This window comes from Mus musculus, chromosome 1, assembly GCF_000001635.26.
Source record: "Mus musculus strain C57BL/6J chromosome 1, GRCm38.p6 C57BL/6J".
Lineage (NCBI taxonomy): Eukaryota > Metazoa > Chordata > Mammalia > Rodentia > Muridae > Mus > Mus musculus.
The window spans coordinates 183,063,259-183,072,775 of record NC_000067.6 but is presented as its reverse complement, the minus strand read 5'-3'; the positions used below and the strand labels follow the sequence as shown (position 1 = coordinate 183,072,775).

The 9,517-nt window shown below is 49.1% G+C and overlaps 1 long non-coding RNA gene across 3 annotated transcripts in view; it reads left to right on the top strand.

Moving 5' to 3' along the window:
* Positions 1 to 7,094: 7,094 nt before the first annotated feature.
* Positions 7,095 to 9,517, top strand: part of Gm33747 — a 10,730-nt gene continuing 8,307 nt past the window's right edge. For all 3 annotated transcript variants that reach the window (XR_880816.1, XR_880815.1, XR_880813.1), the window contains exons 1-2: positions 7,095 to 7,318; positions 9,204 to 9,227. This is a non-coding gene — a long non-coding RNA (predicted gene, 33747). The remainder of the gene's footprint in view (positions 7,319 to 9,203; positions 9,228 to 9,517) is intronic.

The following is a 9,517-nucleotide window of genomic DNA, read 5'->3' as shown; positions in this document are numbered from 1 at the left end:
ACAGTGGCTCTTCGCCATCTTCTGGGACAAGGCTGCACCAAGATAAACAGGAGGCTGTTCACCCTGGGGATTCCCAGAGAACGTGTTCCTTTTTAACTGGAAGGAAGGGATATCCTGACATTGATCCATGACATGGTCCCTGCTGGGAGTCCTTCCAGACCCACAAGAGGAAGGGCCAGGATGTGAGCTGTCCTGTTAACTGGACTGGACCAGCTGGAGGGAAGAACAGAAACAGCTGGATTTAGCTTTGAGGGAGAACAAAGGGAGATGGATCCCCGGACGCTGACTGGGGAAACAGATCCAGACCCAGGCAGCAGCTGCGTGGGCAGAGGCCTGTCCTGTCTTCTCTCTGCATCCGTGCTGGATAGAACCACACTGGGTACCTCCCTGGCTGGATGATAAGATGTGTGCCAGCCCCAGACATCATACACTATCTGTGCAGGAAACCCCTTGGGCTGCACCTACCTGTCTTGCTCACAGGGTGGGTTTGAGAATAGGAAGTGACGTTTTCTCAGTCGCCTCTCTTCCTCAGAGACACTGGAAGTCAGGCCCTCCCTCAACAACATGGTGACCACTCCACGGCCTGCTCACTGTTTGGCCCATGTCACCAGCCTATTTGTGAGGACAGACGACTAGGAATAGAAAGTTGCCAAGTCTGGCAGCCATCAGCCCCTGCACCCCTCCCTCAGATTCAAGTTTTCTGAAAGAATCATTTTCATCTCCACGCCCTCCCTCCCCTGGGAACACCGAGTGCGCCCGCTGGCTTCTGGTGCCACGTGCTTCTGCCTGCATTGCGGCCTCCTCAGCGTTCTCAGAGCTATCTGCTAACCCCCACCATGGCACACTTGGATGACCCAGTCCATCTCTTCGGGACACTTGATCGGGAACTATTTCACAGCCAAGTCACAGCTGTTTTCTGCTGTAGGAAGGAGCGTAGGCTGTAGGCCTCACCTCATGAACAACTCTCTGACTATGGGGAGCAGAGTGCTGAGGGACGGTCGGTGAGAGAAGACATGCCTGTCTGAGAGAGGGAGTGGCCTGAAGTGCCTTCTGTCAGGACTAAAGTTGGGGCATCTTGTGCCCATCCAGTCTTTCTGCACTATACATGTCTAATGGGCTCTGTAAGCTCTCTTGGGAAAGCCAGCAGCCCTGAAAAGGGGCCCTTTCAAACCACAAGGGCTTGATCTTGGGAGGCCATTTGGTAGGTGTGGTATGCACATATAGCACAGGCTTTCGGTGCACAGTCAGCAGCTGGATGCTCAACCATAAAGCACTCATTGGCTACCAAGATGTTGCGAAGCCTGAGCATCTGCTGGAGTGCTCACCAGGGAGGAAAATTAAATATCTAAATTGATTGGCTTATGTTGACCATGAGATAGTTAAACTATACAAAAAGTGGCTGGGTTACTTTAGAAACTGGTTCAGCCTCCTCCTCTTGTAGATGAGGCCTTGGCCCCCTGGAAGTTCACTACAGCCGCTTGTCCTCCATCAGGCAATCCCAGCAGAGCCTTGACTTCTGCCTCTGGAGTAAGGACAGGGGATGTGAGGCTGGGATAAGGCTCTTTAATGAAGGCAGGGGCAATCTGTATCCCTTGCCAATTTCTGGGGTGTAAATACTCTCACCAAGGCTGGTCTTGGTCACTTGCATGACATGTCTGGCCCAGAGTCTGTGGGGCTGTGCAGCCATCTCTCCTTAGCCTATGGTAATGAGATTGACCACATGTCTTGGGGAGAATTCATCCACTCGGCAGGTTTCCCAAATTGTCTTGTGGTCCAAGGGCCCCGTGGCAAGTCTCTAAGCAAGAAGACTGAGAATGATCATACTTGGCTTTGCTGTCCAGGGATGACTCTAGTGACTATGCTGTCAGATGGCCTCTGCTCAGCCCTATCATAGAAGGAGATAGCAAGCTCCTTGTGGCCTTGAAACTTGGCCACAGCCTCTCATTCCCTGGAGGGAAGCAAGTGTAGTCAAGGAGTTTTTGAAAGGTCATAGGTTGTGTGGCATGTTTATAAGAGTATATTGTTCTGCCCAAGGGACAGCGTGGTACCCAAGGACAAAACAGAAGAGCAACTCGGGGACGGTACACAGGACCTACAGATGCTGCAGGATAGAGCCGTGGGATAAGGCTTCCTTCAGTTTGGAACGTTCTCCAGAAAGCCATGTGTTAAAGGCTTGGTTTGGGTTTGGCACTATTGGGAGATGTGTACCTTTAAGAGGCAGAGCTGTTGAGGGAGACTTTAGGTCATGGGTGGATCTCTTCCTCTTTTGTTCCCCAGGTTTGAGATGAATGGTTTTGCTCCCCCACACAGTTAGTGCTTCACACCCCACCACAGACCCAACCCAGCCAGTCAATCACTGACCGGAAACCTAAACTGGGACATAACATCCTTCTCTTTTTACAAGTTGGGCATTTGTTACAGTAACAAAAAGCTAACCACCACATCCCGCCTTCCATTTGCGTCTCACATGGAGCTTTGCCCTCCGTTTCCCAGTAGATAAAGCCTGGGGGTTGAACACTGCTGCCAAGCCAAGCCCCACAGGATTTACCAGATCTGAGAGCATGCCACTCATCACTAGCTTATCCTTTCTTCCTCTAGGGAGCTTCAGTCGGCTGGAAAGACTCCCTTGGTATGGAGAAGAACATAATAATTAAGCATTTTGAGGGGAGAATGCTTGCAGAAGTTCAAATTAGATGCTATATCAGGAGATTATGGGCACCACTGCCAAGAAAACCCAGCAAGAAGCGCTGCCAGTGGCAGAAGCTGTGTTCAGCTGAATTATCAATGGACCCATGCTGAACCAGCAGGGTGGGTAAGCGGTGCTTCCCAGTACCTCCACACAGTCTCCATCGGGTCCCCAGCTCTGTCTCTGGGCCAACGAGATCAGAAGGCAGCTGGAAGTTCTGCCACGACCCTTGTGGAATCCCTGACCTTCTCAGAAAGTGGCTATGGGGGACAGGCCATCAGACCCTCAGGAATCCTCAGCACTCCTCCCTCGGGCTATCACCCACTGTAAAGGATTTTTCTCTCATTCTCCCTAAATTCCTAGCTATGGAATGCCTTCTGCAGAGACTTCTAGGCTGAGAAATGGAGTACTTAGGCTTGCTATAAGCCCTGTAGACTCTAGGTTGGCTTTGGGGACCTGCAAAGAGCTTCCACAAGTTTTTGGAGTCTGTTACAGAACAACAGTAGCAACTGTAGGATGGCGCCATAGCCTGACGGGCAGGAGGCCAGCATGAGCGCCAAGCCCACGCCTTCTATGTCTCTTGAGTGGTCCAGTGGCTCCAGGTCACTTCCCTATATCCACAACTCTGGAGCAAAGTTGGGTCAAAGCCTTATCCCCAGGGAGAGGCCCCCAGGCCTGGAAGTAGGCAAGAGACTGCTTGTCTCTCAGCTTTTCGTCAAAGCAAGTTGTGCTGTTTGGAAAGGTTGTGAGGACATGGGGACCTGGGGCTTAGGAAGCAGAAGTAGGTTTCTCTGGAACTCATAGGTGATATCAGTTCTGGGTTCTAGTCAAAGCTTCTTGCTTCCTGGTTTGTCAAGATGTGAACAAGGCACACCACAATGTCCCTACCACACTGTCCCCACCATGATGGCCCTGTGTCCTCCTGAATCTGAGAGCCAAAGTAAATGTCTCAAAATCAATCAAGTAATCAATAAAATAAATAATGGCTAATGCTGGCTCAACATCCTCTTATTTATAGAACCTCTTCCGGTTCTCTAAATTTACAATGGAATTCCCATTTTCAGATGAAGAAACTGAGGCTGAGAGGTTAAATGACTACTAAGACTGGCACAGTGCACCAGGGCTGGTTGTGAAACTGGCTTTGTTTATCGAATGTGTCTTCCATCCATGCCCATATAAAAGCTGCTCGTCTATCCCTCTCACCATCCCCCCAGCATCCTGTTCCTAAATTAGTCTGATTTCCTATCATCACAATATGGGACCAACTAGAATCATCAAATTACACAAGGTCTCTATGATATTCAAAACCAAACGGTCACTCTCAATCTTACCGTGGTACCTGCTTTTGGCTGGATTCTGGAGAGAACACTGAGTTATGGGTGGGCAGAGAAGAGAAAGTTGGCAAGGCTGAGGAGGCGGCAGGGCACCAGGGAAGGGAGGGACATGGATCTGGCCTGGTCTTATCCAAAGGACCCTTCTTCTAAATCTTCCCCCGGGCCCATCCGACAGGGAGGAACTCCATCACTGGTGGGAACTCCATCACTCAGAGCAGCTGTTCCCCTAGAAGAGAGGAAGGGGCGGGGCAACCTTTGCTGCTCTCTCGTGGAGACTCCATGACAGGCTCAGGAAATTTGTCCATCTAGAGGCAAAGAACTCAGGAGTTCTGTTAACCCTCCTCCCTCCTCTCCAGAGAATCGCTTCTGAGGCTAGCGATGTGCTCAGGAACAGGAGGCCTGAGTCTGTGAGGCCATGTCCTGTTGTCCTGTTGGGCTGGAGGCAGGCGCTGCTCAGTGGAGATTTCTGTCACTGACAAAGAACCTGGGGCAGAGCAGGCCTGGGTCCATGGAAGTGCTTCGGGGGAAGCCCTGCCCAACCGTGTCCTGTCCTTACAGACCCCCAACAAAGTTCCTGAATGCCCACCTCCGCCTTGTGTGCCTGGATGGACTGTGGGTTCCTTGCTCTGCGGTTTCGAGTACTGAGTGTTTTTGTTTTGCAACAAATCGTGGGAGTTCCCAGCCTTCTGAGCTGCATGCCTCTGTGTACGTTTGTGAGATGTCTGTAGCCACTCGGCCTCATTCCCAGATTCCAAGCAGGGTGGCAGCTAGCCTGCATGAGAGCTATTCCTGTATGACCGGGGTTGGCACTGGACTGGCAGAGGCTCCCAGTGGTTCCCAGGCCCTACTTGGCATGGGCTACCCCCATTCCCACCCCTGATGTGAAATTCACAGAAGTGCTCTGCCTGCCTTAGTGGTCCTTCATACACTTCTAACACTGGGATTGTGTGTGTGTGTGTGTGTGTGTGTGTGTGTGTGTGTGTTTTGAGCATGAGCACAAGCTAGCACCAAGGCTCATGAGTAGGGCACAAAAGAATGGTTAGGGTCCTGGAGAGAGACAGTAAGAAAGGTACCTGAGCAATCTGTAGGTAGCAAAACCTCAGTCGACGTTTCTCAATGGTCCCTGCTTCAGTTCCTATCCCCAGGTTCCTGCCCCGAGTTCCCTTTCTGATGAACTATAAGCTGTAAACTGAAATAAACATTCCTCAAGTTGGCTTTGGTCAAAGACTTTGTCACAGCAACAGAAAAGTAACTAGGACATGTGGTTTTTTTTTGCAAAGATTATTATTATTTTTCTTTCTTTCTGAGAATGCTCTCACAGATCCTGACAGTCAGGAAATAATGCATCAGACGTCTCTATAAATAAGCACGTTGCGTTCAGATGCATTGTGAGGAAGCTGTGAAGATCTGCCAGGTTCTAGCCAAGGACCCTCAGCCCAGTTTATTCTTGTGCTGTTGGTGGCAATGGCAGCGACAATAGGCCACTTTGTTTTCAGTAAACAATTTGTATCTTCAAAGTCCTTCTAGATATGCTCTATAGAGACACTGACAGATGAGGAAATGCTTGTCAAAGATGAAAGGGGCTGGGTCAGGGCCAGTGTGCTTGGCACCAGCTGAAAGGCAAATGCGCTCTCCTGACTGGCTTTTGGTTTGTTTGGAAGTCCGTTCTAACCCAGAGGCAGCTGAGCTTTAGGGGGGTATTAAATCCAGGTTGAGACATTAACTTCAGGATGTGGAAGGGTCCCACGATGCACAGTTAAAGATATCAGAGTTTTCCTCCAGCCACGTGACCTGGAAGTGCTTTTGGTCCAGGCTGGAAGCTGTCTTCCTTGGGGTCAAGAGGCACCAGGGCGATGGTGGTCCTCTTTAGTTTGGGTGAGAACTCGAACAATGGGTTGGCCCCAAGGACCTGGGCATGACAGGCAGGTGCTCCATTCCTGAGCCCTGTCTCCAGCCAATGAGCCATCCTCACAGAACTGTCTGTCCATCCGTCTGCCTGCCTGTCTGTCTGAGGAATGCTTAATGTGGCTATGGTAGAGTCAAGAAGGAATGGTCAGCGGCCAGTAGGAGTCCTAAGTTACGGGTCAGGGTCTGGCTTTACTTCCTTAAGACAGAGACAAGACTCATAGGTCTCAAAGGGAGCATGGCCGTGCACATTCCTTGATTTAGGAATCATGAAGCTGTGTGCTGCTGTTTTAAGTTGCTCCGTTTTGGTATTTTGTTATGGCGACTTTAGGACTGACTAACTCCCCTGCCCATGCCTGCCTACCCTCCTTCTGTACGTCTCCCTTCCTTCTTCCTTTCTGTCCATCCATCCTTTCTTTCTTCCCTCCCTCCTTCCCCCTCCCTCCCTCTCTTCTATCACTTCAGTTTGCTTTTGAAACAGAATCTGAAATTTGTTACATAGCTGGCCATGGAACTTGCTACAGGTCTGAGGGTTCTTCTTCCTCCCAAATACTGAGATTATAGGCTGGGATTAAAGGCCCATCACATTATCACTGAATTTTGTCAAGGTAAGCCAAGGTCATTGGAAGACTTCCTTTGCCTGAAGACCATGGCCAAGAGAAAGAAGTCTATAGCTTAGACACTGGCCGTGTGGGGCAGGGTCTGAGGGTGGCCGTGCTTGTCCTGGGACATCTATGCAAATCATACAGTTGCCATAGCAATTTAGGACTGAGCCTTCTCTCTCCTTTGCTTTCTCAGGCGCTGATATGTCTTCCAGATGTCCTGTGACTGTGGGCTTCTGATCCTGCTAGCATTAGGCAGTTTACACTGCACAGCATAGTCTCCTCACCATCATCAGGGTTCCCCTCAGTTTTAAAGGATGATTACTCTCCACCATTTATTTTTAATGATCAATTAACACTTCACTCAGAAACTTCAGGGTGCCAGGGGTTTTATTTATTTATTTTTAGTTTTTTAAAAAATTGTTTTATTCACTTTTATATCCCAATCACAGCCCCTCCCTCCTCTCTTCCCAGTTCCATCATTACAAATCCCTTCCCCTTTGCCCCCATCCCTTCTCCTCAGAGAAGGGGAGCCCCCTTGGGTACCACCCCACCCTGGAGCATCTAGTTAGGACAAGACACATCCTCTCCCACTGAGACCCAACCAGGCAGTTCAGTGGGGAAGGGGATCCAATGGCAGGGAACCGAGACCCAGACAGTCCCCGGTCTACTTATTAGGGAACATGAACACTAAGCTGCACATTTGCCACAACTATGTAGAAAGAAGCTAGGTCCTGCTCCTGCATGTTCCTCGGTTGGTGGCTCAGCTCTGTGAGCCCCCATGGTCCCAGGTTAGTTGACTCTTTGGGTCTTCTTGTGGTGTCCTTGACCCCTCTTCCATAAGACTCCCCAGTCTCAGCCTGCTATTTGGCTGTGGGTCTCTGCATCTGCCTCCGTCCAATGCTGGGTGAAGCCTCTCAGGAGACAGTTATGCTAGGTTCCTGTCTGCAAGCATAACAGAGTATCATTAATAGTGTCAGGGGTTGGCTCTCTCACATGGTATGGATCTCATATTGGGGCAGTCATTGGTTATCCATTTTGGAAATCAATTTGGCAGAGTCTCAGAAAACTGGGAATAGTTCTACCTCAAGACCCAGCTACACCACTCCTGGGCATACGCCCAAAAGATGCCCCACTATATCAAAGGGACACTTGCTCAACTATGCTCATAGTAGCTTTATTCAAAATAGCCAAAAACTGAAAGCAACTTAGATGCCCCTCAACTGAAGAATGGATAAAGAAAATGTGGTATATCTACACGATGGGATACTATTTAGCTATTAAAAACAAAGACACCATGACTTTTGCCGGCAAATGGATGGAACTTAAGAATATCATCTTGAGTAAGGTAACCCAGACATAGAAAGACACGTGTAGTATCTACTCACTTATAAGTTGACACAGCCATAAGATGCAGGATAACCATGCTACAATCCACAGACCGGAAGAAACTGGATAATAAGGAGGTCCCAAGGAAGGATTTGTGAATTTCACACAGAAGGGGAAACTTAATAGTTATCAGAGATTGATGGAGAGAGGGAACTGAGTAGGAGAGGGGTGAGGAGGGAATGGGGATGGGTATCAAGTGTCAGGGAGGGGGGCTGGAGAGGGCTGGGTGTGAGAATGGAAATCTGGGGGAGGGGAATCTTTGGTGACTACGTGGAGACCTGGAATGAGAGAGAATACAAGGAGTCCATGGGGTGACCCTAGCTTAGATTCTTATCAGAGGGAGATACAGAGACTGAACTGGCCATCTCCTGTAGCCAGGCAGGACTTCCAGAGGAGGGAGGGAGACATCAATCCACCCACAAATCCTTCAACCCAAAATCTGTCTTGCCTACAAGATGCACAGGGATAAAGATGAAACAGAGACTGGGGGAACAGCCAACCAATGACTGCCCCAACTTGAGACCCATCCCATGCGGGTGCCAGTTCATAATCAGGAATCAATTCTCAGAGGAAGGCCATGGGCCGATTCTCCTGGGAGACTCCTGGGAACATCAGGTGCCAGATGTCCCATCTGACACAAGAGCTTTGCGGGCGTAGCAGTCTTGACTAGGACACACTGCAGAAAACATCCTTGTTGGGAAAGAGGGAAATGGGGAATAGGTCTCCAGGGCATCTTTCTCCCCTTTCTTGAGACAAGGTCCTCCTATGTAGCTTTGGCTGTCCTGGAACTTACTATGAACACCAGGCAAACCTTCAAAGATTCATCTACCTCTGCCTCCTGAGTGCCAAGACTGAAGGCATGTGGCACGATGTCCGTTTCCAGGGCATCTTCCTAAGTAATTGTCCTTCCTGTTCCCAGCTAGCTTACAGCCTCTGGAACGTAGAGAAACCTGACATAATGTACATGGTTTCTTGCCCTTAAAATTTCTCCGCTAGGTGTATGCAGGGGGAGAGGACTGAAGACTGGCGGGATTGGGAGATGTTTGTGAACTCGTTTCGTTGGCATCTTCAGCAACGTTGTATTTAATCCCTCATTAATCAGCGAGTTAAAGAAATAACTAATGCTTAATTTGAGATGGTGTTGCAGTAAACAAAGATGTCTAACATGTGCTCCTCGCATACATTCTGTGTTGCCATGAAAACATGATTATCTTCATTTATGACAACAAATGAGAAAACGGGTTTGGAAGGGAAGGGCACTGATTGAGCATTCGTTTGTCATTCCAGGTCCTCAGAGAGACACAGGCCAAGGTAAGACTAAAATCCAAGCAACTTGCCTGTCATCTAGGAGGTAAAGGATGAAAGATCAATAGTTCTGGGTCATCTTGGACAACATAACAAGTTTGAGGCCAGCCTGGGCTATGAAAGACAAACAAACAAACCCCCCAAAAAAACAAAACAACAAACAAAAACAGAAAAACCTAAATGATGATGATGATAATAATAATAAATAAAACAAGGAGAAGGATAAGAAGGAGAAGGGGAAGGAGGAGGAGGAGAAGGAGGAGAAGAAGAGGACAAAAGGAGGAGGAGGAGGGGGA